Here is a 26,259-nt window from a genome sequence, read left to right as displayed (position 1 = left end):
CCTATTTAAAAACTTTACTGTCAAAATAATTAAAAGGGGAAAATACCAGGCAGTGAATTGACAACTACATCGCCTAGAACTGATGCTATAGTGACACAGTGACCCTAGATAAGAGTGTTGGTTGAACTATCGAAAGTCACTAGCTAAATGGAGGGTTGTGAGATTCTCTTAATAAAAGATTTGTCTTCCACTGAAATGTCCTTTGATTCTCATCTGTATGAATCATGTTACAGTAAACATGAGTGTTTTGTGGTCACTGTCCTCTGGAAGTTCAAAACTGTAAATAAAACAGCTTATTTTCTCGGGTGAATAATAAACACAGCTTTAATGTCTTCTCTCTGAAGTTTTGATTTAAATATGTGTCAATGACCACTTTGGAAATGTCAGCAGTTTAAGGATTTGTTTATTCCAAATGGAAGTTTATATCAGAAATGTTTGTTTTAATGGCAAGCTTTTGGTTCTCATGTACTCAGTGTTTGCCAATTTGCTACTACAGAATCTTTTTCGCTGTCTGTGATTCCTTGCCACAATCTTGAATGAAGTACAATAATATCTGCATTTACTCTGTGACAAACTTGATTTTAAATTTTTTTTCTTGCTTTAATGTTCATTCTATCCTGCTGCTCCTAATGGTTGAGAGAAGGTCTGTTTGCAAATGAAGGTAAATTGTTCAGATGTTGAACGAAAATTAAACTACTGTTTGAAGCCTGTATGTTGACACATTTTTCTCCAGTTACTCTTGCAGTATATTTGCACCCAATTTGTAGCTGCAGTCGTGCCAAATACAGCAGCTATCCTGGCTACAAGATGCTATTACTAGCCATGAAATAAGTGGTGAGTTTCTGTTGCCATTGATTTTTGAGGAGGAAATGTTGGCTAGATACCAGAACTGCTTCACGGGTTTTGTACGGTGCGATGGAACCATGTCGGTGCACACAAGCTTAACCCACGGTACAGCTGATTAATGCCTCCACTTGAATGGTGCTTTTTACCAATAGTGTTTTCATATTACTGTCTAAATGTGTGCAACGTCAGGTGGAGCCCCCTTGCCCAAGCTCTACTACTACAAAGTTTGGAAGGGGCAGCAGAAAATGACAGCCTTCTAAAAGAGACTGAACACTGAACACTGGCTAGGAGTACAAAGCTGCCCAAATATCAGAAGCAGCATTTCCTGCTTTGTTTCTGACACTGGCATCTTGACAGTTACAGGAGCATCAAATTGGTGGCAGATTTTGGGGGAAGGCACTGGCCTATTGGTATTATCACTGGACCATTAATCCAGAGACCCAGGAAATATTGTGGGGACCTGGGTTCAAATCCTGCCACAACAGATGGCAGAATTTGATATCAGTTTAGACTAAATTCTAGTTTTTTTATGATAACCATAAATCCATTATTGACTGTCAGGGAAAAATCCATCTGCTTCACTGATCACTGATTGTCCTTTTTAGGCAAGGATGAATTTCCTTCCCTGATCTGGCTGACAGATGACTCCAGACTCTCAGCAGTGCAGTTGACTCTTAAACAGCCCTCTTGGATAGTCAGTAAATGCTGGCAGAGCTAGCGATGCTATTATCCCGTGAAGTTTTTTTTTTGAAAGAAGGATGTCCTATAGTCTTCCCAGTTAGTATGACTCGATGGAAAACTTTCGCACACTTACACTGCTCTAGGTCCCTGATATCTGTTCCACTCTGTCAGGCTCCAATATACTGATCAGCTAGTTAATAAAGTGAAGAATTCTAATAATTTCTCAGGCTTTGTTTATTATCTGCTAAACTTTTCTCTCCAGTTAATAAATTTTTAACTCACCAAATCTCTTTTGGTCTAAACTAGATAACCTCAATTAGTGAACATGTTTTTCAGCAAATATAAATTTTGTGTGGATTAACTAAGTGCTCAGAAGGGCTTGGGTTTACTGAGGTATTTGAGAATATGAAGTGTGGTGTGGCATAAAGATCTTTTTTCTTTTAATTTCTCATTCTTCAGAAGTAAACCATGAAGAGACACAAATCACTTTTTGTTTTTATTTTAAAAAGGGCAAAGTTCCCAAATTGTTCCCTTGACCTGTGCTTTACTTCTTAATACCTGTTCTTTATTTTTAAGCCGGTGATGATTCAGTTCACTCAGCAGCCATTCCAATGGAAAGGAACTGTTACATTTAGGAGATGAAGAGTAGATTGTGATCCTGATTCCAAGCTGTTGAGAGCGAATGGCCACTTGGCCAGTATTCGCTTCTGAATTCCAGATCACTTCTTTAACCCTGACCATTCTGTTCGATTAAATTAACTTTTCCCAACTCCTACAATGTTAATCTCTCCTATGCATGGTGGAAATACCATCTTTGGCTTTATTGAATTTAATTACTTATCAGCTACTGGTAGTTGGTTTGTTCAATTGGCTGGGGGACTGGCTTATGTTGCAAAGTGACACGAACTGTCTAAGTTCCATTCCTGCATTGGCTGAGGTTACCATGAAGATCCTATCTTCTCACCACCCTTTGCCTGTTGTGTGATGACCCTGAGGTTAACCTGTGACCAGTTGTCTCCCTCTCTGGTGAGGGAACACCCCTGTGGTTCTCTGGGGACTGTCAGTTGCTGGTACCACAGTAGCCTGGTATAAACAGCCCAATCATGGGAATGGTTTATCCATCCTCTTAAACCCACTGTGACCACAGTCAAACCTAACCTCCTCTCTGAAGGGTCTAGGCCCGAAACGTCAGCTTTTGTGCTCCTGAGATGCTGCTTGGCCTGCTGTGTTCATCCAGCCTCACATTTTATTATCTCCAAAAAGCTGAGTGTTGGGCCTTTCCAGGAGCTAGCAATGATAGTCAAGTGACTGTGTCTTGGAATATCATTTTTCCCATTCCTAAGGCAGGGCACCTGAACTCACTCACCACCCTCTGACAGGTTCTGTATTTCTACTCGCGCTCAGTGTTTACAAAAAGATATGATTTGCAAATCCTGGAGCAATCCTTTCCTTAAAAAAAACTCTGCAAATATGGGTTATTTTACCCAAACCTGTAATGTTTGTTCTTTTTTTCCCCTGGGTATTTTGCACAATTATAAGATCCGGGAGTTGAAGCGGAGGATAGAAAATCTCCTGGAATGTTCATTGAGCATTGGGGAATGGGTGATGCTGGTTAATCACAAATGCTGGGTTCTCATTTCAAACCCGTCGCAGAGCTCCAGTTAACCTTGTGCTGATGTGGGACTTAAGTCTCGGAGGTGTGGGTGTTGAGCACGCAGGTAGACTGTGCCATGCTGAGGGAACTTTGTGGTACAGTACAGTGGGAGGCTGACACCAGTGTGATAGTAGGCTGTAAAGAACAGCATGAGAGTTACTCCTCTCTGAAGGTTAGTGGCAGGAAAAGTGCACCTTGGGCTGCAAATGCCCTTGATCTGATTTTTTTTTTTGAGCGTATTGCAGTGAATCTTGAAAATACGTTCTTGTGTTCTGGGTGAAGACATTGGTGACAAAATCAAATCATCAACCTAGTTTCAAACTAATGTTTCATTCTCCAAGGGCAGACAGTAACATGTTGTCCCACTGCTGAGTGTATCTGACTGCTGAATGTGATGTATTGGGCTTGGTGCTTTACTGAGCACAATGTCAACCGTTGATGAGTCATCTACATTTTGTCTACTCTATAAAGAGCTATTTTTGAATAAAGCAACAAGAAGCTGGTTACTGTGCTAGAAAACAAGCTAATGAGATGTCTTTGGGTTCTGGCAGCAAAGCTGACATATTTTCAATGTAATGACAGAACAATTTGCATTTATATAGTACCATTTTCAATACAGCTTTCCCAGGTGTTGCCTAGGATGCTGTAACAAATTAAAGCTGAAGTAGTCTTAATAGATTAAGCACATGGACAAAAGGTGTGGTACGCAGCCTCAGTGGCTGGAACAAGGTACTGTCTCTCAATTGTAAATAGCTGGAAACATCAGAAGGTGCAACACTGAGGCTGTCCCATTGCATTATTCACTGTTGTCAAGAACAGCTACAGAAAAGAATCTAGACTAATGAAATAAAATGAAATGAAGAACTGTGAATGCTGAAGATTTGAAACAAAATGCAGGCAAACTGGAGCAAATCTGGCAAGTTCTGAAAATGGGGCTTTGAACACTCATTACTGTTTTTTTTTAAAAAAAAAGCTGCTCTCTGTCACCACAGATGCTGCCAGACCTCCCCTGAGTTTATCAAGTTTCTGTATCTGAGACTAGTGGAATACTGGCCTTTGTATGTAGAGGGCTGGAGTACATGGGGATTGACATTACACAATGGTTAGAAAGTGTTGGAATGCCCTTGAGCAATGGTAACTTGTGTGGAAACAGTTTAATTGTAATTCTGATTTATTGATAACCTTTTGATACTATATGGTTTGCAAAAGTGTGAGGACAAAGGCATATGGAGTTAGGTCACAGATCAGTCATGATTTTAAAGAATGGTAGAGCTGGCTCACGGGGTTACATAGCTTCCTGCTGAAACGTCAGGACTAATGGCCAAGAGTTTTGAGAAAGAGGTCAGTTTTAAGTCTGTCCAAGCCTGTTTGTATGAGCTGCTGTTGAGATGTTTTCATAGGTTCTTCAACTCAAACCTTCTTAAAACACTCCTGCTTTCAATCCTGTCTCTGATGTTTTGATAAAACTGATGCATGGTGGGAGAATCTTTTGGGACAGACTATTTTTGTACGTTTAAATAGTTGGTAATATAGTGACCTTGGCCACTGCTTAAAATGTTGCCAAACACCTTTTTTTTTCTGTAGAATTAAATTTTTTTTTGTATTCTAAATCTTGAAGTTGTTGTTTACACTTCACTGAACTTTCTTCATATTTTACTGATCCCTATATTTTAATCAAAGGGGAAAGGCGTGAGGTTTAAAAATTACTTCAAAAAATGTTTTCTAGATGCAGACTTAGAAATATGTAAGTGTGTGGTTTCAAAAGTGCTCTTTAAGTTTAATCCCTAGTCCAGCAAAATCAATATTTATTTCTAAACTTTTTGGCAAGTGTTCTGGTGAACTTCAGAAAGGAAGGAATTTAATGCTTAGAGGATTTCTGGTCCTTTCAAAGCATCTTATCCATCTCTCACATTCAGACATAGCCATAAACTTTTCTGGTTAAAAATACTGGAAGTTCTCTGCCAGTCTTGTTTATTGCCATTTTGTTTGAGGATCAATTTGCGTGTATAGCGTCTTCCACAACCTTCAAACTTCTCAAAGTGCTTCACCATTATTGAAGTGTTTTGAAGTAATCTAGGAGGTGTTAGTAATTTTGCAAGCAGCTAAGTCCCACAAACAGCAAAGTGCCAGTATCCAATAATCTAAGTTTTTAGTCATGCTGGTTAAGGGATAAATATTGAGTAGAATACCTAGTAAAACAACCCTTATTCAAATAGTGATATAACAAGGTGTAGAGCTGGATGAACACAGCAGGCCGAGCAGGAAGCCTGACGTTTTGGGCCAAGATCCTTCCTCAAGTATTTCTGAAGAAGGGTCTAGGCCCGAAACATCAGCTTTCCAGCGCCTCTGCTGCTTGGCCTGCTGTGTTCATCCAGCTCTACACCTTGTTATCTCAGATTCTCCAGCATCAGCAGTCCACACTAACTCTTAATCAAATAGTGCTTTTTTTTTGGCCCACCAAAGAGGGCATTTGGTACTTCTTAGTTTAATAGCTGTTCAGAAGATGGAAGGATTTTGAGTCCGGAGGAGAAAGTTACATTTTCTAACTGTTTCAGTTTGGGTTATCAACTCGTGTAATGCTGTTAGCATATGCTAGTAGTCAAATTTTTTTGATAATGGTCCTGATGTTGTTGTGCAGTTTTGAGGGTATAAAAGGAATACAATTAGTCTGGGAAGTAACTGACACATGAGATCCTCTGCAAGCTTTAAGTACAATAAAGCAGGCTTAATTTCTCAAAGGTGATATTATTGATAACATTGGATCAGCTGTTGAAATTCTCAAGGCTAACGAGTTCAAGCCTCTAACTTGTTTTTTTTTTAAATATAGGATGATGCCGACTCCATTTTTGAATTTCAGTAACTCTATAAAGATCCATGTCAATGAAATCATTACCGAAAGAAATTACTTCCTTTATTTGCCATCTTATCAAAGTTACCTCCTGGTTATGTCACCAACTGCTTTCTTGACCATGTCACTGCCTTTGAGTTTTCTCTCTGTCAAATATCAAGTACTGCACAAGCAGAAATATCCTCCGATTTAGTATTTAGACAAGTCAAAGCTATTTTCCTTGCTCCTCATTACAGCCTGCATTTCCCAAGTTAATTTCACTCTCTGGCCACTAATTGTTTGAGACAGAACCAAACTGGCTGCAACCATGATACTTCATTTGACCTTGACCTTGAGCTTCTTGTGCCGTATCTTCCCAAGACTACTGGGGTCAGAATGAAGCAATGTCACACCAGCTGCTGCTTCTGGCATGACCCCTTAACTGCTGAAACTTCATCCATGTTTATTATCTTATCAAATGTGATTTGTTTGTTTTGTTCTCCATGCCAGACTTCCACCCCATTATAAACATGCTCATCTGAGGCTAAGTCCTCTACTCTCATCACTTTGCTGTCATGTGCTCCCTGTCCCAGAATGGTTTCCCAGTCTAGAGAGGTGTCAGATTTCGAATTTTTACTTTTTTTGGGTTCAGCATGAAATTTCCCCTCCATGAGCCTGAGCACCCCCTGGGAATTCTATGTTCCACAAGTTCTGGCCTTTTCATCATTCCCTCCTCATTTTTCTCATGCCTCCCCTTGGGTAAATGTGCCTTCAAATATCTTGGCCTAATCCAGCTCTTCACCTGACTGCGTATGACACTGCACTGTTTTAAGACATTTTCTCTTTTAAAGATATCACTTTACCCAGCTTCTGGGCATCCTTGCTGCCCTGCCTTGTATGGTTCAGTGTACTTTTCTTTGGATGTTTCATTGAACTGAATGGGTTGCTTTAATGTTGTAACTTAATCGTAAGTTCTGTTTGCCCATGTCTTGGGGAGGTGATGGCCTAGTGGGATTATCACTGGACTGTTAACCCAGAGACTCGGATAATCTTCTGAGGACCTGGGTTCAAATCCTGCCGTGGAAGCTTGTGGCATTTGAATTCCATAAATATCTGGAATTAAGAATCTATGACTAGGAATCCATTGATTGTTTTCGTGGCGGGGGTGGGGGAGGGGAGCCCATCTGGTTCACTAATCCCCTTTAGGGGAAGGAAACTGCCATCCTTACTCCAGCAACACAGCTAGTGTTACCAAACCCAACAGCTCATGCAAATGGCAGTTTCTTTCCCTAAAGGGCATATATAAACAAGAGCAGAGGTCAAACAGACAAAGTTTTTTGCCATAGGTTTGAAGGAGTTAACATCAAAATTCATTTTTGACTCAGAAGCAGATTAGACCATGTGAATTTGCACAAAACTAGAAACTTAAGACAAATTACTTAAGGTAAAAGGGACATTCAAAGTGTAGCTTTCCCTAAAACGTAGCACAATCATCTTTTCCCTGTTTATTACAAACTAACTCTTACCTGGTCTGGCTTCCATGTGCCTCCAGACTGACAGCAACGTGGTTGACTCTTAACTGCCCTCTGGGCAATTAGGGATAGGCAATAAATGCTACCTGGTCCGTGATGCCCTCCTCTCTCAAATGAATAAAGGAGGGTTGGGGGGCGGGCGCAGAAGCCAGTGATAGGTGCAGCAACTTCTGAAGAGAGGGCAGTCTCGAGACCAAGAGAACATCCTCTATGCTGCAAGTCAGACCCTAACTGCCCATATGTTACCATAGGCAAAAGGCATATGGAGCCCACCCTATAGGTTTACGGCCATGATGGTATTAAGCCAATCCATGGAAGCAGCTCAGACCAATATAACCAGTAGCATTATCAAGACTCTTGTTCCTAAGGGGACTGTGGCTGACGTGCATGAAGTTTGTGTTCCCTTGAGCTGCACTGATTAGCCACCATGCAATTTTGTAAGTTTTTTTTCTCACTAGTGGTTCAAAAGCTTGTCCCATGAGAAGTTGAGTCACTTCTCTAATTTTGTTCTCAGTGGCAGTTGTAGTTATCCTTTTGTTGTCAACAGCAAGTCAGATTGCGTTTCTAAAAATGTCAGGATTATCCGTTATCCACAATGACATTTTAAAGAGGGAAATGTCTGTTCAGAAATAATACCTCTTCCTAGGATACTAATCTTGTGCAAGAGTTTCTAAGTTGTAGAGTAAAATCAATAGCTCTCTCCTGCTGTTTAAAGATTTAAAACTTGTGTTCGTTGATCTGATGTAAATGAAAAGAATAAATGAAGACGGGAACTTGCTTCTTTACGATTTTGCAGCCTATGATCCAAAGAGTTAGTTTGTGATTAACAGGAAAAAGATGATTGTGCTGTGTTTTGGGGAGAGCTACACTTTGGATATTCCTTACACTGAAGTTTATAGTTCTGTGCAAATTCACATGGTCTAATCTGTTTCTGAGTCATCAAAAATGAATTTTGATGTTAACTCCAAACCTATGGCAAAACTTGAACTCTGCTCTTGTTTATATGTGCCCTTTAGGGAAAGAAACTGTCATCTGCAGGAGCTGTTGAGTTTGGTAACACTGGCTGTGTTGCTGGAGTAATGATCCTGAGGTTAGGACTAAAGTGATCCAGTCTGTTAAGTTTTCAAATTCCAGCACTGCAGCTGGTGAATTTGAATTTGAATTTAAATTTAAGTTCAATTTAAATCTATATATTTGGATTAAAAAGCCAGTTTCATTCATGGGGCATCATGACCGATGCCAGGTGTCATTGGAAACCCTCTGGTTCTCTATAGAAGGAATTCTTGCCTTGTTGCTCCTTTATGTGACTCCAACCCACAGCTGTCTTATTGATCTAGTAAGACTGTCCCTTGGTAGGTAGGGCAGAAGCTTACTCATCTTAAGGTAGTTAGGGATGAGCAGAAAATATGGACTTTGCTAGAGATGTCACATTGTATGAATTTATAAATGAAGCTTGCTAGTTGTACATGCTATGAAGCCAACTGATGTTTAGCTTGTATTTTGGATAGTTTGTTGCCACTACCATCCTTAAGCAACTTGGTTTTGCTGGTAGAGGAGAACCACTAGTGAACCTTGAGTGAGTTGGACTTAATTATAGGCATGCAAGATAAGACACTGGTTAGATCTCTAGACAATATTGTTTACAGTTCCATACCACATTTGTAGGAAAGACATGAATACATTGGCAAGTGTGCAGAATTGATTTACAAGAATGGTTCCAGGAATGAGAAACTTCTGCCATGAGGATAAAGTGAAGATGTTTGGTACTGCTGCCCTTGGTGTAAGGAGATTCAATAGAGGTATTTAAAACCATGAGTGGGGTAGATGGGTAAAAGCTGCTCTCACTTGTTTTAAAAAGGAAAATAAAGTTGTCCTAGGTTTTAAAGTGATGTACGAATGGAGCATGGGTGAATTGAGGAAACACCATTTCATACAGTGAATAGCCAGGGTGTGGAATACACTGATTGGGAATGTGATAGAGGTAGGTCTCATTGAAGAGGGCACTAGAATGATTATTTGGATGGAAGTTGTTCTCAAGGTCATGGGTTGGGGGCGGGGGGGGGGGTGTGGTGCGGGCAGCAAGAGAAGAGATTTGAACAAGCGTTCAAAGTAATAGACTTGAATGGCTTCCTGTGCTGTTTTGAATTTTTTTCAAAAATTCAGACAACAAGTTGCATTAGTCCATTATGCAATGCTTCTCATGCTATTTGTAAACCTGGGTGCTTAGGTCTTCTCTTTTATTTAGGAGCTGGTAGAGTGAAGTGCTGGGAAAAGTCAACAGGTCTGATGGCCTCTGGAGAGAGAAACAAGTCCTTATCCTATCTCCTGATTGGGTGGCACTTAATGCAATCTACAAGATTAACCTTTTCAGAACCATTACTTTAAGCTTCCTTTTCTACACTTTATATGGCCACTGTGTATCACATTTCAGGCTTCCATTGAATATTCAACTCTTCAAAGTTCAAGAAAATCTATTCATATCATCAGCTTAGCAATCTTAAAATACCTTGTATATAAACAAAACATTCTCCATACGCTCCTCTCCTCTCCGTCACCAAAAACTGAACAGTTATGCACGTAGTGAGTTTGTCTTTCTATGTAAAGAGAATTCTGTTGATTTTTAACTGTGGTGTTCCCACCCTTTTGATATCAACTTACTGAAATTTTCGCAAACATTGCTTCTCTAGAGTGTAAGCAAAACAAACTGGGTGTGCATTTGGTTTGAAGGCTTATCATTCATACCTTACAAGCCAGATAATAACTGGCAGCCCTGAAGTATTCTGTTTTTTGACATAGCATGGCATTTCCTGCCTTGCACAAACTGCTAAATGAATGTGCTGGAAAGAGCAGCTCGCTTGACTGCACTGCAATGATGTATGTGACATTATGTGGCAGGAACACTGCTTGTAAATGTGAAACATTATGATTTTGAATCTTGTAAGATTTCGCTAAAAATTGAGCCAAATAAGTGCAAGCAAACATTGGTGACTTATGACCATCTCCTGTCTAAGTGTGATTTATTCTGTTTTAAAATAGCTTTTTCTCAGCTTGCGATGATGACTTTATAGATACTGTTCTGCAGTTATGATGTTCAGTTCATTTTTACCCACATCCAAGAGTTGATGTGTAATGAGCTGTTGGATATAATTTGTAGAAATACTCAAGTTGCTGAGCTGGAGCTGTATGATTGTCGGGGGAATTTCTTTTAGTACACCATCATTCTCCTACATCAGGCACTTGCATATCAACTAAGTCTGCCATAACGGAAGCTGTATTGCTCCAAGATAGAAACACCACATGCTGGAAATACACGGAAGGCTTGGCAGCATCTGTCGAGCAGAGAGTGAATAAAGCTGACTCAATGCTTCAGACAAAGCTGTCTTGCTAGAGGAGTGTGGCTCTCAATCCTGTTGCCACTTGGAGTCCTTTTTAAGAGACAAATGTCTGAGGGCAGTCAGAGCAAGTGTGAGAGTGACTAGGTGGTGACTTAGTGGTAAATGTTGGGGGCAGGGGGGAAAACAAAAAGTTGAATGAACTGTTCATAAAGTTGCATAAGTAAGTAAGCTTCAGCGTTAGGAATGAAGAGTCTAGATGTACTTAAATACATTCACAAAGACTGACCTATCAATAAATACCCAAGCTGTTAATTGCAGTCTCAAACTGTTACTGTACTCCTCATTCTGGTCTTTTTTTCTAAGGTTTACAAATTTTGGTTATTTCGAAACTAGGAATCCTGTAAATGATATCAAAAGACATTGTTTTGTCTATTGTCATAGTTAAGTTAATTCTATGAAATATGCATAAAATCAGTCCAACCAACCCCTGTTGACCATAATCCCAAACTAAACTACTCGCACTTGTCTGCATTTGACCCCTATCCCTCCCAAAATACTGCTAACTTATGTACGTATCCAGATCTGTCTCAATCTAGTAACTGTTGCAGGGGCACAGTATTACTTTGAGCCATATTCATGTTATAATGTGCATCTCATGTCCTGAATGCATAAAAATGAGTGTAATTACAATGTTACGATAATCTTTTTCATGTAAAATTCTAAACAGTGTAAACTTTTATGAGACACAAAATATTTCATTTTGAAAGTTAATTGTTGGTGTTTGGGGGGGGGGGGCGCATGTGGGTGGTGTGGTGAGCAAACAAAGCTGAGGTATTTTGCCTCCAGTGTCCAATACACTTGCATCATTTCTGGACAAGCGTTCAAGCTCTGGAGTGAAAGACATCATCAAATTTGAGACTTGGTCAAAGCGAAATGTATATCCCAAGGTAACATACAGATTTTTGTCAGTTTGGGCAGTAGAAGTTACTAAGGAAAAGAGTTTTTAAGAAGTTGTGCAATTTTTCTTTTGATATCCCAGGAACTACTGAGTTTAAGCAGGAGAAATTTTGGTTTTTAAATGATTTTAAACTCTTTGGCTGGGCAGGTGGCAACTCAGCTGCCAACTTTTTGCCACAGAGCCAGAGTGTTTTACCTACTGAGCTGCCTTTGCATGCTTGTGGGTGAGGAGCAGTAACGCAGCCTCTGGGGAAATAGACAAAGATTGGGAGACCATCTCAGCGACGCCACTAAGAGGCTGTCAGCGGCAATGTACATCCGTGTGGACGGTTGGGCTGGCCTACTGTAGGGTGTCCTGCTACTCGGGATAGAGCCCTATTCTGAGCACTCCTTGAACCAACGTTCCAAACACCATTCCACTTTTTGTGAACAAGTTTCTTCATTTCCAGACAGGAATTGAAACTTCATGCGGCAACAGTAACTGGGTTCTGCTTTATATGGCCTCGGGTACTGTTAACATTTTATGTTTTAACAAAATGATCCATTTTATTTACAAACACCTACAGGAGCTGCATTCCAAAAGGGTGGGGAGGGATTTGTATTCTGACTAAGTCTGGTGGATCAGGTGCTTAAACAAATGAATGTCGATTTTGTTAATTTTATTTTTCACATTTTGATCAGGGTGACCTGCCGAAATAATTGCTGATCTACTCGGCAGTTGCATGTCGAAAACTGAAATAGCTTGATTTTTACAGCTTTCCCCTTCAATGCATCATTTTGCAGCTGTCCTCCTGAAGGTAATGACTCCTGGCTCACAATTCTGCCCATCTAACTCCTTTGTTACTGTTCCCAAATGGTTGCTTTCTTTTCCCATCCCTCCTTGGATGACAGAGCGTTTTAGCTATGGGAGTAGGGTATGTGCCAGCTGAACACTGCCTAGTCCACCCAGGGACACTCTTGTCTTGCAGGAGTTCCTAGATAGTCGTAGGATTGGTATGGTTTTGAATAATATCTTATTCAAATTCAGAAATTTTGTCATCCTACCAGTTGAGCAAGCCAAGTTTTGCTTCAACACTTGCCTTCCAAATTGGAACTCTGTTTGTTTTTGTTTGCAGTATTCATAGAATCCCCAAAGTGTGGAAGCAGGTCACTCAGCCCATTAGGCCCACACTGACCCTCCCAAAGAGCACCTCCCCTCGTGCCGCCCTGTCACCATGCCACTCCTATAGCTAACCCACCTAGCTTGCACATCCCAGAACACTAAAAGGGCAATTTAGCATGATGAATCCACCTAACCTGCATACCTTTGGACTGTGGGAGGTAATCAGAGCACCCAGCAGAGACCTATACAGACACAGGGAGAACATGCTAAATCCGTGCAGACAGTCCCTGGAGGCTGGAATCGAACCTGGGTCCCTGGTACCATGAAGCAGCAATGCTAACCACTGAGCTGTTGTTAAGGATCTTTGAGGATTGCAGAAAAGCTGATTATTGAGTAAGGCATTCAGTCCACTTACTGCACAGAGCACTATTAAAAGTACTTACTGGCCTATTTCTTCAACTTTTTAATAAACCGTGTGCTCTGGGAGATTATTGCCTCATGCATCCTTCTGAAGTTGACTTTAGCTGATTTTTTTTTTTGCCTTTAATGTGGTGGGTGGGGAAGAACAATCTGTTTTGGTGACTCAATTGTCTGATGTTTGAGATTATACCTTAACTTTTCTCTGTAACACTGTTTCCAGGGCTTGCTTTTTCATTGTCTTGTTGAGCAAAGCTAAGTGCAGTCCTCAAGGTATCATATACAAAAATTCTTCTGTTTTTGTGATGGATGATTATTTGGTGTACATAAGTAGTACATGTTTATTATTTTGCTTCCCATGAAGTATTGTCAGCTAACTGTCATAACAGTTTCATTAAAATTCTGCAGAATGTGGAGCAGGCCATTTGACCCATTTTAAGTCCACATCAGCCCTCCAAAGAGCATCCCACCCAGACACGCCCCCCCCCCCCTGCAAAAACCCCAGCCTATTCCCCATAACCCTGCCTTTCCCATGGCTAACCCACCTAACCTGCATATCCCTGGACACTATGGGGCAATTTCCCACAGCCAGTCCACATCCCCTGAATATCTTCGGACTGTGGGAGGAAACCGGAGCTCCTGGAGGAAATGCATGCAGGCATAGGGAAAAGATGCAAACTCCATGCATGCAGTCACTTGAGTAGAATTGGACCTGGGTGCCCTGGCGCTGAGAGGCAATTGTTCTAACCATTGAGCCACTGTGCTGTCCAGTTTGGCTGCACTCGATTAAATTTTGATTCTTGTCTCCCTCCGAACTTCGTTAAGTTCCTGGAAAATATTAAATTTTCATGTGTATGTAAAATCTCCCAGGCCAAATTAGTCGTTGAGGAAACAACTCTGATGCTAGAGAGCTTTGATTTGAAATAACTGGTATGTTAAAGAGTGGAGTGAAGGGTTTAGGATAGATAGACTGGATGGCAGAAGGTAAGTCTAAAGTCACCATCACTCCAGATGACCATTGGGCTGGTGGTGAGTTTCACTTGAAGATAGGGCCTTGGCACAGGAATTCGGCGTGTGCTGTTGGTGCCATTCTGTGTCACAAACCAGCTATCCGCTAACTGACCCCATCCATGGATGATACAGTTGGTTGCAAAAGAAGGGACTGTGGATGCTGAGATCAGAAATGGATAATGCTGGAAAGCCTCAGTGAATTAGGAAACATCTGTGGAGAGAATCAGTGCCTCCTTTTTTCTTTCTTAAACTGTATTAAAATAATTATTCTCCTTTTCACTTTTGGGAGGAAAAGCTTTCTGCCTCAAGATTAGCCAACAGAAATGTACTAATGTTTGATATAGCAATCTAGTTGTATTGGTGATTCAAACTATAAATATCTCTTACGTAAAACTGTACAACACTGAAATATTTAGTAAAACATGTTCTTGTTGGCTAGTTTCAGTCAGACTCATTGGATGTGATCTGTTGGGATTTGTTTGACCCGATTTTACTGAATTTTGTGGAAAGAGCAACAGCCATCTGAGCAAAACTTCAAAAGGACAGATTTGTAACATAATTTTTATGATTAAAGAAAAGGGTTCAAACGTGACACTTGGGTCTTGATCAGCTGTTTGGTAGAACGTAAGGAAATTGAGGTGATGTGTGCTTTGTAGCTTGCAAGAAGGATGTACTAAGCATGATTTTTGTTTGATGTTTGTTCACGCAGCTGCTTATGGTAGTGATTAGCCTACTCTCCCACCCCAGTGTAAGGTTTTAGATTTGCTGTTGGCAAAGCATTATAGTAAGTGTACTTTTCCACGTTGAACAGACGAAGGTGTACTTTTTGTTTAGATTTTTAGCAAATTAATTATTAATTCATCAGACTCTCTCTCTGAACAGAATTTAACAGCAATTAACAATGGGCTAAAGTTGATTTATTTGCAAAACTTGCTCTATATTGCATCAAGGCATAGCCTTTCTTCTCTTCTACTCTTTCTTCTCTCTTCTCCTCCTCTTCCCCCCCCCCCCCCCCCCCACCCTCCACCCACCCCCAAAAAACTAGTGCGCTCTGATGGCTGTCTGCAACTTTAATTTGTTTTGAGAATCTGTATCGAATTAGAATAATATAGTGGACTGTATTTTCACACCAGGGCCCTATAGCGTAGTTATGAAGCCTACCTAACCAGACACTAGGGAATCTCCCACAGAATTTTCTTTACTGGTAAATGGACAGACAGGAAATGCAATTTAATGGAACTGTAAAGTGTGAAATCTATCTTTTTGAAGGTTTAATAATTGTAGATTTAGTGTAAGTAGGTAGTGCTTACAACATGATCCACAGATTTAATTCTAGTCAAAGGACAATTGCTCGACTGCTGCTGTTTGAGCAAAGAATGCAATAAACTTTATTAAATGTGCATGTCTACATTTTTTAAAATATCCTGATGGGGTTAAGCGTAGAAATGTCCACTTACGTTTCAAGTAAATGGGTTGAAAGTTCTTCATCTAGTGAATTGGAAGTATATCTTGCCCATGGTGATGTGTTTTTTTTTTAAACAGCTGTACCATGGGTTGATCTCTAGGTCGTGTGGGCAGGGGAATTAAAATGATGCAGTCCATCAAACACTCAGCAAAATCTGAATTGGTTTTGATTTGAGTCGAATTGTACTCTCCACTAGGAACAGGCGATGTTTGTTTGAAAGGTCTCATGTACTGCACGGTGTTTACGGTGAGCTGACGGTGAGTTTGAATATTCATCCAAAATTTCACACTGTATGCAGATGTGTTTCTGATGCAGGTTTTCATCACCTGTGGCATACTGCTGCTTGACTCCTGCTTATCGTCATCACTGCACCACACCAGGTGGTTGACCAAGTCGTGTAGAGATTGAGCATTTGAATCCTTCACGTTCAGCCTCCTGATCCATGGAATTGGCACAAGTTCCTGCCTCTGTACTTTCTGAAGTGAAATGCTAACGTAGGGGACTCTCTGCCAATCACAGCATTTTTTTTTTCCCAGATGAAAAGCATAATGCTGTGCAATTCTTCATCTTTTCATATTTCATATTTGATTTAGACAGAAGTTTTTTTGTTTTGCAGTGGCTCTGCTGACTGAACAATAGAGTAAGAAATCGCTACAATGAGGGCATGTTATTTTGAATTTGCCACATGATAGCATCCATTGAAAGAGGGCCCTGTCCAAATATTCCTGCTTTAACCAATTGTTTGTAACACATCTGAGCTAACCAACCCCTTCAGATGGTGGGAGTTAAATGTTGTTGATCTTTCTTGAGACTTAGCTATTTTGTTTTTAATCCCGGGTGACCTCACCAGTGGAGCAGGCTCAATGCCGTTTTCAGGACCTTTTTTTTGTTTTGGATAGAGCCGTTAGAACCTAGATTTCTAAGATGACTTGAATTTTTGGTAGATTTTTGTCTTTGTAAATACAATGCTCACTTTGCCACAATCTTTCCTAATTTGCTAAGTTTCTGTTATACACTGCGCACTCTTATTTATGAGCCAGCGATGAGCTGGAATAAGTCATTTAACACCACCTTGAGCCTGTTCTGTAATCAGTCAGGTCCAAATTATTCAGTACCTCAATTTCATTAGCCTATCTTTGGTTTCTATCCCTTGATGCAGTTACCAAACTATAAATTACTAATTTTCAGCCCGTTATCTCTCTCCATTGGTAACCTGATGGGAGAAAATTCCCAGATTTCTGCTCCTTCCATTTGCATTTGCTTGGAGGTCTGACTACTGTGAAACGAATGTGGTTATCCAGCTGTGTTGCCTGAGTTGCCCATTTCATGATGCCAGAAATCCCAGGGTAATTCTAGAAGCTTTTTCTGAAAGATGTGTAACTGTCTCTCTTGTGCACCAACTTGTACAAGGGCCTGTTGTTTTGATGTGAAAATCTGAGCTGCATGATGTCGACAGTGTGTCAACTTGTGCTATGGAACAATTCCCTACTCCAACTCCTTCTGTACAAAATCAGCTGAGGCTACTTATGTCTGTGCCACTTCATTACTAAGGTTAAATAACTTGACTTGTTGCACCGATCAAGCTATGCACCTGTCTATTCCACATGGTTCAGCAACGGACAATATGTATTTGTGGATGTGAGTTTGCTCGCTGAGCTGGAAGGTTAGTTTTCAGACGTTTTGTCACCATTCTAGGTAACATCATCAGTGAGACTCGGGTGAAGCGCTGGTGTTATGTCCCGCTTTCTATTTATCTGTTTAGGTTTCCTTGGGTTGGTGATGTCATTTCCTGTTCTTTTTCTCAGGGGATGGCAGATTGGCTCCAAATCAATGTGTTTGTTGATGGAGTTCTGGTTGGAATGCCATGCTTCTAGGAATTCTCGTGCGTGTCTCTGTTTGGCTTGTCCTAGGATGGATGTGTTGTCCCAATCAAAGTGGTGTCCTTTCTCACTCGGATGTAAAGATACGAGTGATAGTGGGTCTTGTCATTTTGTGGCTAGTTGATGTTCATGTATCCTGGTGGCTAGCTTTCTGCTGTTTTGTCCAATGTAGTGTTTGTCACTTGCCTTGCCTATGGAAAATGACTTTGAAATGTGAAGTAGTCCCATTGCAAATGACATTACAAAGGTAACTTGGAGATCTTAATAGTTGAACAATCCAGTTGAAGATCATAGATCAGGAATTTCCTGGTTTATGCATGGGGACATTTTTCATGTCAGATGTATATCCATATTCTTGCTATTGTTAATATTAACATGGCTAATGCTGTACTGTCACTATGACCTTAGTACAGTTGGGAATACAATGCTACAGTTTAATTTCGTTTTGGCGCATATGGTATAATCTGCTTACCGAGCTGTGTGTATAACATTGTGAAAAGTGTGCTTTGCCTGATCCTTCATTTCTGTGATTTCTGCACCTCGTGGGAAATGTTTACAGGTGAAATATGACTATAGTTTTATAATCCTACACTTTCTCCTTCACAAGCAGTCTGCAAGAATTTATCAGTTAATTTTTTTTGAGCCTTAAAATGTGATTTCTCAAACATTACATGGCATACGCCAGCTAATTGGAGCTGTGAGGTCTCCAGGTCAGAGCAGCTCCGATCCTGGACAGTAGAGTCTCTCTCACTCCGGGAATGATTTTCAAACTTGTGTGGAAGCACAATGTGGCAGCTCGATTGGTCTGATGCCCCTGGTAGTTACATGTAAGCTGGGGTCTGCACAATATGATCTATGAATTTAAAAAAAAAACCCTCTCCTTATCCAATAGCCTTCTGGCATCCCTCACACAGAAGAGTGTGTCACATTTCTGAAATAGTTTTGCTTTGTCTTTTTATTCTTCCACTCTAAATCTCAATCATTCAGAAACAGCAGCTGAGGTACATCACACTGACGAGAGGAGCAGTATTTGTATATTTGAGTGCGAGGGGGCGGGGGATGAGTTTGGAAATGGCAACAATGTCGTTCCAGATCATTGAATTGGGTTGTTCAAAATTTAGGGTCTGAAAGGTATTTGGGCCAATTTAGAACATGAAAGCTATAATCCAGTAAAATGAAATTGAAGAAATATGAAGAGAGTGGATCCAGAGAGACCATTGAAATAGGCAGAATGCTTTCTCTGCTATGAAAGGTACTTATTTCCATAGCAACTACTGGGCTGCTGCTTTTGTACCAACTTGAGTGGTTAACATTTGGCAGAGATCAGTGTGAATTGGAGGATCATGTTAACGAATATGATGCTCATTAAACCTAATGGGCAAGGACTTGGTGCAAAACCCATTCCAAAATAGTGCTTATGTTATCAGCAGCATATATTCAATACACAAAGGGTTTGTTTCAGGCTTGAGCTGAGGGTGTTCAACTTTGTCCTGGAGACTTGCCAAGATACACTGGCACCAACGTCATCAGCATTTTTTGAAAGGAAATGTGGCGTTTTGTTTCTCTGGACATAGGTTGAAATTACGATGAGTATGTTGAATACACATGACGTGCACCTGGATGTACCCAAGCTTCCTGACAGCATAGCTTCCCACTGTGTTTGTTGGATGTGCCCTGCCTCTGCTGCCTGAGATTTGAATCTCAAAACCAAAGGGCATAAGCAGAAGAGTGTATGTAAATAGACCATTGCAATTGAATATGACAGAGGTCCACTTAGTTGTGGTGGATTTATGTACTGGGATAGCTGCCCTGAGATCGGCATTATTTCATGGTTGGTATCTGCATTTGTTCTTTTGGACCCCATTTGAAATGAAAGCCCACAGGTATTTTGCGAATACAAAGCTTTAATCGAGCCAGTCCTGAAGAAAGTGTGCTGGACCTCAAATGTTAACTCCAATTTCTCTCCACAGTTGCTGCCAGATCTGCTGAGTTTTCCCATCAATTTCTGTTTGATTTCCAGCATCGCAGTTCTTTTGGTTTCTTGTTTAATCGAACCATGTTTATCAAATCCTCCATAGAGGCACTGGTGCAATCAGACTTTGTATCTAGGCTGAAAAGTGTATATTGTAATAAACATGCTTTTGTTAATGCTTGTGTAAAATGGACATGCATGCAATGTTTGGGGAATTGAAGTATTTCTTTAAGAACTTGAAGCAGAGTTGGTGTATATTATGGCTAGCGTGCTGGATTGAATTCCAGCGTAAGGTCAACTGGAAATATTTAATGAAACCCCACTGTCAAATATCTGTGGTTTTCATAATGACATTCCTTTTGCTGAGTACATTCTAGAAAAAGGTCTGCAAGTGTTTTCCATTTTGTTTTTCTGACTGAAGTCGCCTTTTAATGATGAAAAGGCTTTGTTCTCAGTTTGATCATAATTCTGGTGCAGGTCACTTTGAAGAAAGCCCCCGTTGTGTTTGTATGGAATAATTTTTGATCCAATTCTCGAGTGCAGATTGGATCTCAAACTTAGTGATTTTGTGTTGTAGTTGATTTTTATTCTCATCTCAAGTTGCAGCAACCTGCCAAGTCTCAATAAGAAGATCACCTGCAAAATGCCAGGGTGACTGTAAACCAGCCTTTTGGCTCCATGTGAATTGATTTAACTCCATCTTGTGCTCCAGAACTAGGCCAGCTCTGAGCAAGGCTGTTCCTTTCACAGCTACAATGCTGGCATCTGCCTGACAATATGGAAGACTGTGCTGGTATGTCCTGACCACTCAAAGCCGGGCATTTCCAGTCTGACCAGTTATATCCCTTTGGTCTACTCTCACTTTACTTTTGATTTGTCTTTGACACTGCTATCAAGAAGCATTTAGCCAGCGTTAGTCTGCTTTTTGCTCAGTTTGTGCTCTGCAGAGGTCACTTGGTTCAAATATGGACAGAAGAACTGAATTCTAGAGATGAGGTGAGATTTTTCTTGACAAAGTGTGGCATTAATGTGGGATGATCCCCACAAAACTGAAGGCTCTGGGAATTGGGGTGCAGAGGTCACTACTTAGTGAGAGTCAAACTTGGGCAAAAGAAAATGGTGGTGGTTGCTGAAGGACCATTTTCAGCCCTAGATCATTGCTGCAGGAGTATCTTTTTAGGGCTTTGTCTTCAGCCAAACCATCTTCAGCCACTCAATCAACTCTTCCTTCATCGAAAGGCCAAGTGTAAATGTTACTGTTTGCATAATGTCTTGTACACCCATTGGCACTTTTGTACGTTGAAGCAGTCCATGCGTGCAGTGTTTTAAGAGCTGGACTGTTCCACTTTGAGCTGATGAGTAGCAAATGTACATTCTGTCCCTCATGTGTGAGGCAGTGACTATTTCCAGTGAGAGGAATCTAACTCCTTTTGACATTCAACAGCACAACTGTCACTGAAATCCCCAACAGCAGCAGGCCTTGAAATGAACCAACCATCTAAATACAGTGGTTATCAGGGCAGGTCAGTAGTAACTCACCTTGACTTCCCAAAGCCTTCCACCATGTGTAAGAAACAGGATTGTGATGGAATACTTTACACTTGCTTGGATGAGTGCAGCTCCAACAATATCTCTGCCCTTCAGGACAGGGAGGCTGTTCCATTGGTTACTTATTCACCACCATCAACGTTCACTCACTCCCTCCGCTACCAATATATGGTAGCATCAGTGTGTATCATGTATACAATGGACCTCAGTAATTCACCCTAGACAACAAGGTGTAGAGCTGGGTGAACACAGGCCAAGCAGCATCAGTGGGACAGGAAAGCTGACGTTGTGGGACTGGACTTGCTTCAGAATAGCTTTCCTGATCCTCTATGCTGCCCTCCTGCTGTGTTTGTCCAGCTCTACACCTTTGTTATCTCGGATTCTCCAGCATTGGCAGTTCCTACTATCTTCAGAGTAACTCATCCCAGTGTCCTTTTTAGCAGTGACCACCAGAGTGTAAAGAACAAGGGCAGCAGATGCATGAGAGCCCAATGTGTAACTACTTCTCAACATGTGCCTTTCTGACTTAAAACTGTATCATTGCTCCTTCACTGTCACTAAGTCAAAACTCTCCCAACAGGTGACTGTAGGGTCATGTTCGAAGTTGCTAATACCCATTTGCTGATCAAACTGGAACCTGCTGCCTTGGCATGCATCAGCAAGTGAGATGCTGGGTTGCCAAGGTTCCATATCTCAAAATGTGACCTTTATTTGGTCACTGAGCTGTTGAACGAATCTGAATGAAGAATTTGTGGTGTCAATGGTTGCAAAATTGAATTGTGGTTGTATGCCACACAATTAAACTTGTAATATGGAAAGCAACCTAATTTAAATGATACCAAAACAAATTGCTGAAGAAACTCAGCAGGTCTGGCAGTCTCAGTGGAGAGAAAGCAGAGTCTACATTCCAAGCCTCATGATCCTTCGGAACAGTGTCAGATCTTTTAGCATTTGCAGCTTTGTTTTATTTTAATCAAAATGATGCATAAATGGCTATTGACAAAGTGTTTATGTTTTGATGTCATTGTAGTTGGAACTCCTTTTCTGTTAAGCTGGCTTTGAGACCTGTTACCTTGAGTTGCTTTCTCAAATCTGGGAAATTGCCGTGACTTCACTGCATTTTTATCTTGTTACTCTCCTTGGAGCAGAGTAAATAAATAACATAATTCAGTATTTTGCCCTTGGCATGACTTGCTACTGATCTGTTGGTGCAGGACAGTTATTGACTTTTTGAGTTCCCAGTGCAATGTATTTTGAAGAGTATTTGCTGCAGTACCTGGAAGCCTCCGTTATGAAAGCATTCCATGTATTGGCAGACTCTTGGCCTTGCATACAATGTGCATGGAACAGTGCCACTGGGATTAATGTCTGCAGTTGTTGAAAACAGCTGTATGGAAATTCACAGCAGAGAAAAAACTGATGCTGAGTTGTGTACTATTGAAGAGCCTTGTGCTTCCAACTTTTTATCTACAAATGAAAGCTCTATGTCAACCTTTGAGTGCAACTCTCGCAGTTTTAATCAGCTTAACATCAAGGACATGAAGATAGATTCAATCTCAAATCTCCTCTGATTCCTCCCAAAAAGACTGCGAGAGTTTATTTGGTTATTTTCTGTCTGTGAGAAACTGTTCCATTTACAATTGCTATGGCCCATTTGGAGAAGTGTACTGATCCTTGACCAACTCTTCTGCTAGTGTCACCAGAAAAGTTAACTAGTTATCCAAAGTGTGCAAAGTCCTTTTTTTTTAAACCTTCATGATGGGACCAAGTTAATAGAAAATGCAGATCCGGTTCCTGCACTTAACAAGAACTTAACACTAAAATTTTAATCTCAACGAAACAGTCATGAACTATCACCATATCGCTCTACTTTTAAACCCCTGTTCATGCATCCAGGCACAGACAGAAAAAAAAACATTGATTTAATGGATGTAGGGGAAGAAATAGGAAATGCAACTCAATAGCACCGGTCCACAGGGTCCACTACGATGTGCCATTTACTTGCCAAGACTTTCTTTGCTTTGTCCTCATCTCCAGGTCCTTTCACTTCACTGTAGGAGGCCAAGGGCAATTAGTGCACTAACTGCAAAGCCTCTCGTTGTTTAAAGGTAATAGCTGTGGCAGCTGGTGGGAGAAAATTCCCAGTTTGCTTTGGGCTTCCAGTATTCTTCCTGCAGAGAGAGAGAGCTCCTGACATGCCAAGGGCTTCTCGCTATAATGTTCACTCCCACAAGCTGCTTAGCTGTCCAGGAGTAGAGTTGTCAGCAGACTGACTACTTCCTCCATACCTGGTGACAGTTGCTACTCATTGCCAGCTAGATTTGTGTTATGAGCACACATCCATGTCATCTACAACCAGCTTTCTCTACCGTGTGAACAAAGTAGCAGTATAGCCATCGCACAGCCTTTCAGGGCATTTTTTTTAAGTGCATCAATTCAAACCAAAATTCCTTGGTTTTAAAACAGCCCTTTTTTTAGTCCAGAATCAAAAATACAGTATTTGCATGAGAAACCTTCGGTCTTGCTCCTAGAAGTACGCACGTTAAAATATTTGTATAAGATAATGGCTACGAAGGAGCTAATGTTGGAGGCTGCATTAAGCTTCATCCAGTTTGGTATCCAGACAAACTGGCTTGGATGGGGATAAGGTGGTACATTTTTAAAATCTCCACCTCCACCGGTTTTCTTAGTAACAACATCCAACTAATGGAAGTTGTAATCTATTACATTATAGTAATTCAATAAGTCATAAGACTGATTTAGTGGTTGTTTCTCTACCATGTGAATCAAAAAGGCCTGTAGACTGGTGAAGGGAAGAAAATTTTGGCAATATCCTTCTACTCTCAAATAACACTGTGCAATTACTCCATAGCTGTGACACTAATTTGCTACCAGTCATATTAGGCTGCTATTGCGAATTGATGTAATCACTAGTAGCAGGTTACAGTTACATAGGATTGTGATGTTGAACTTTAGAACTGTTCACAATGGATCTTCCTTTCTTGCCGGGTTTTCAGTTTTTCTGCAGACTGGCACATAATTGCAAAAGATTTCCGGGACTGGTACTGAGAGCCTCGTTGGACTGTTTTCAGACCTGCAGCTGTAATGCAACATGATAACCTAAGGATAATAGCTTTATTATGCTTGAGCTAAGGTTCAATACTTGCTGTGGACCTGCAAATCCAATGTTGCATTGGTATTCCTACATAAGCTTTTATTTGTGCATTTCATAATACTCAGTGTAGTCATTTGTACATGAATTTTATCCATCTATAATTGACCAGTTAGCGTAGATGTTGTGCACTTGCTTGTAAATGTTTAGTTTTGGTTGATGTATGCCTTTTTAAAGCTTAATTTGTTTTACTTGACTGGGTCATTTTGTTTTTCATGTGCCTGACTCTGACTTTCATCCTACAATCTTACAGTTCCTGATGGTGTTTCCAAGTTCTGTGTAATCTGTTGCCCCCAGTGTTAGCTGACAAAATTTGAGCCCCTCTGCTGTACTGAATTTCTCCTTGTTCTTATGGTGAGCTTTCACCACTTCAGTCCCTGTGGACTGTCCAAGAGCCAGTTAATTTGTAGTGTGTCCTGTTTTTACCTCTGTCCTGTTCTTATCTATGACTCAGAAACAGGTGTTCATTTTTGTGAGGAATGTTCCCTTGTAAGGGAAGCGGGGGGGGTGTGGTGAATCTGTGCTTGCACATACATAGTTGAGATTCCAGCCCTTGCAATTGTTTTAGACGATACAAACCATTCAATGCATTTGGATATTTCATTTCCTCCATAATACCCTTTTTGTCAAATTTGCACCTAATCCTGGGATGATCCTGGTTCCAGCTAGCAGTATGCTCCCAATTTTCCCCAATGCCAGGACCCATTCAACAGTTCCCAACTCCTAACAACAGGCCTCAACATCATGAGGCATCTCCTACAACATTATTTCTCCTATGACCCCGTTAATCCTCGCTTCCCCCACACTTACACCCAAAGTTCTTGCACAGCATTTTTACAGATGTATGCATCTGTCCCATACCTCTACCATCCTTCCTACTGCTTCCAGTGTACTGCATGCTGTGTTCGATTCTGGTCTCCTTGCTATAGGAAAGAGGGTGAATAGGCTGGGGCTATTTTCTCTGGAGCGTCAGAGGTTGAAGGGTGTCCTTCTCAGAAGTTTATAAAATCATAAGGGGCTTGAATAGAGTGAATAGTCAAGGTTTATTCCCCCATGAAGGGGAGTCCAGGCAAATTGGCAAATAAACAACACCAGAAGACACCATGTTCCAACACACTGGCTACCCTGCCCTATATTAGAAACACAGCAGAACTGACAACAAAACTCCTACAACCTCTTGGAATGATAGCACACAAACCAACAGTCGCACTTTGTCAGTTACATTCAATCATGAAGATCTCCATACCCACGATGAGCAGGACAAATGTGATATATAAAATACCATGCAGCAACTGTAAGAAACATGACATAGGACAGACGGGCAGGAAACTCGCCACCAGGATACACTAACACTAACTCACAGCAAAAACAACATGACCAGTTCTCCCTCATTTTCAATACACTCCAACATAGAAGAACATCAGTGTAACTGGGACAAAGTTACAGCACTAGAACAAGCAAAACAAAGACAAGCACAAGAATTCCTGGAGGCCTGGTTTTCAACCGCCTTGTGCAATAAAGAAACATGTTGAAATAGATTCCATCTACATACCACTATGGTACCACCGTGACAGACCGGACCATGTATGTTCAGAACAGAACAACAGTGCTTCAAAAGAGGCTACACAGCACTGAAGATGTCATCCAGGAAGGAGATGAAACATTTGCATGAAAACCAGTCAGCTCAGTGAATGAACCAACAGCTGCGTTACATACTGATTTTACAAAATGTCAGTATGGACTCTGTATTGGCTAAATGGCCTCACCTGTGCTGTAATGTCTCCAGAAAATAAAATTGTGTTTGTGCATCAAACAAAGGCCATTGACATTTTAAGTTTTATTGTGTGAACTTATTTTTCA

The 26,259-nt window shown here is 40.8% G+C and overlaps 1 protein-coding gene across 5 annotated transcripts in view; it reads left to right on the top strand.

Moving 5' to 3' along the window:
• The window catches only part of LOC125466883 (cell adhesion molecule 1), a 376,965-nt gene that overhangs the window by 14,815 nt on the left and 335,891 nt on the right, over positions 1–26,259 (top strand). The window lies entirely within an intron of this gene.

Source organism: Stegostoma tigrinum, chromosome 32 (genome assembly GCF_030684315.1).
Source record: "Stegostoma tigrinum isolate sSteTig4 chromosome 32, sSteTig4.hap1, whole genome shotgun sequence".
Taxonomy (NCBI): domain Eukaryota; kingdom Metazoa; phylum Chordata; class Chondrichthyes; order Orectolobiformes; family Stegostomatidae; genus Stegostoma; species Stegostoma tigrinum.
The sequence above is the reverse complement of the archived record's forward strand: the minus strand, read 5'-3'. Positions and strand labels throughout refer to the sequence as shown.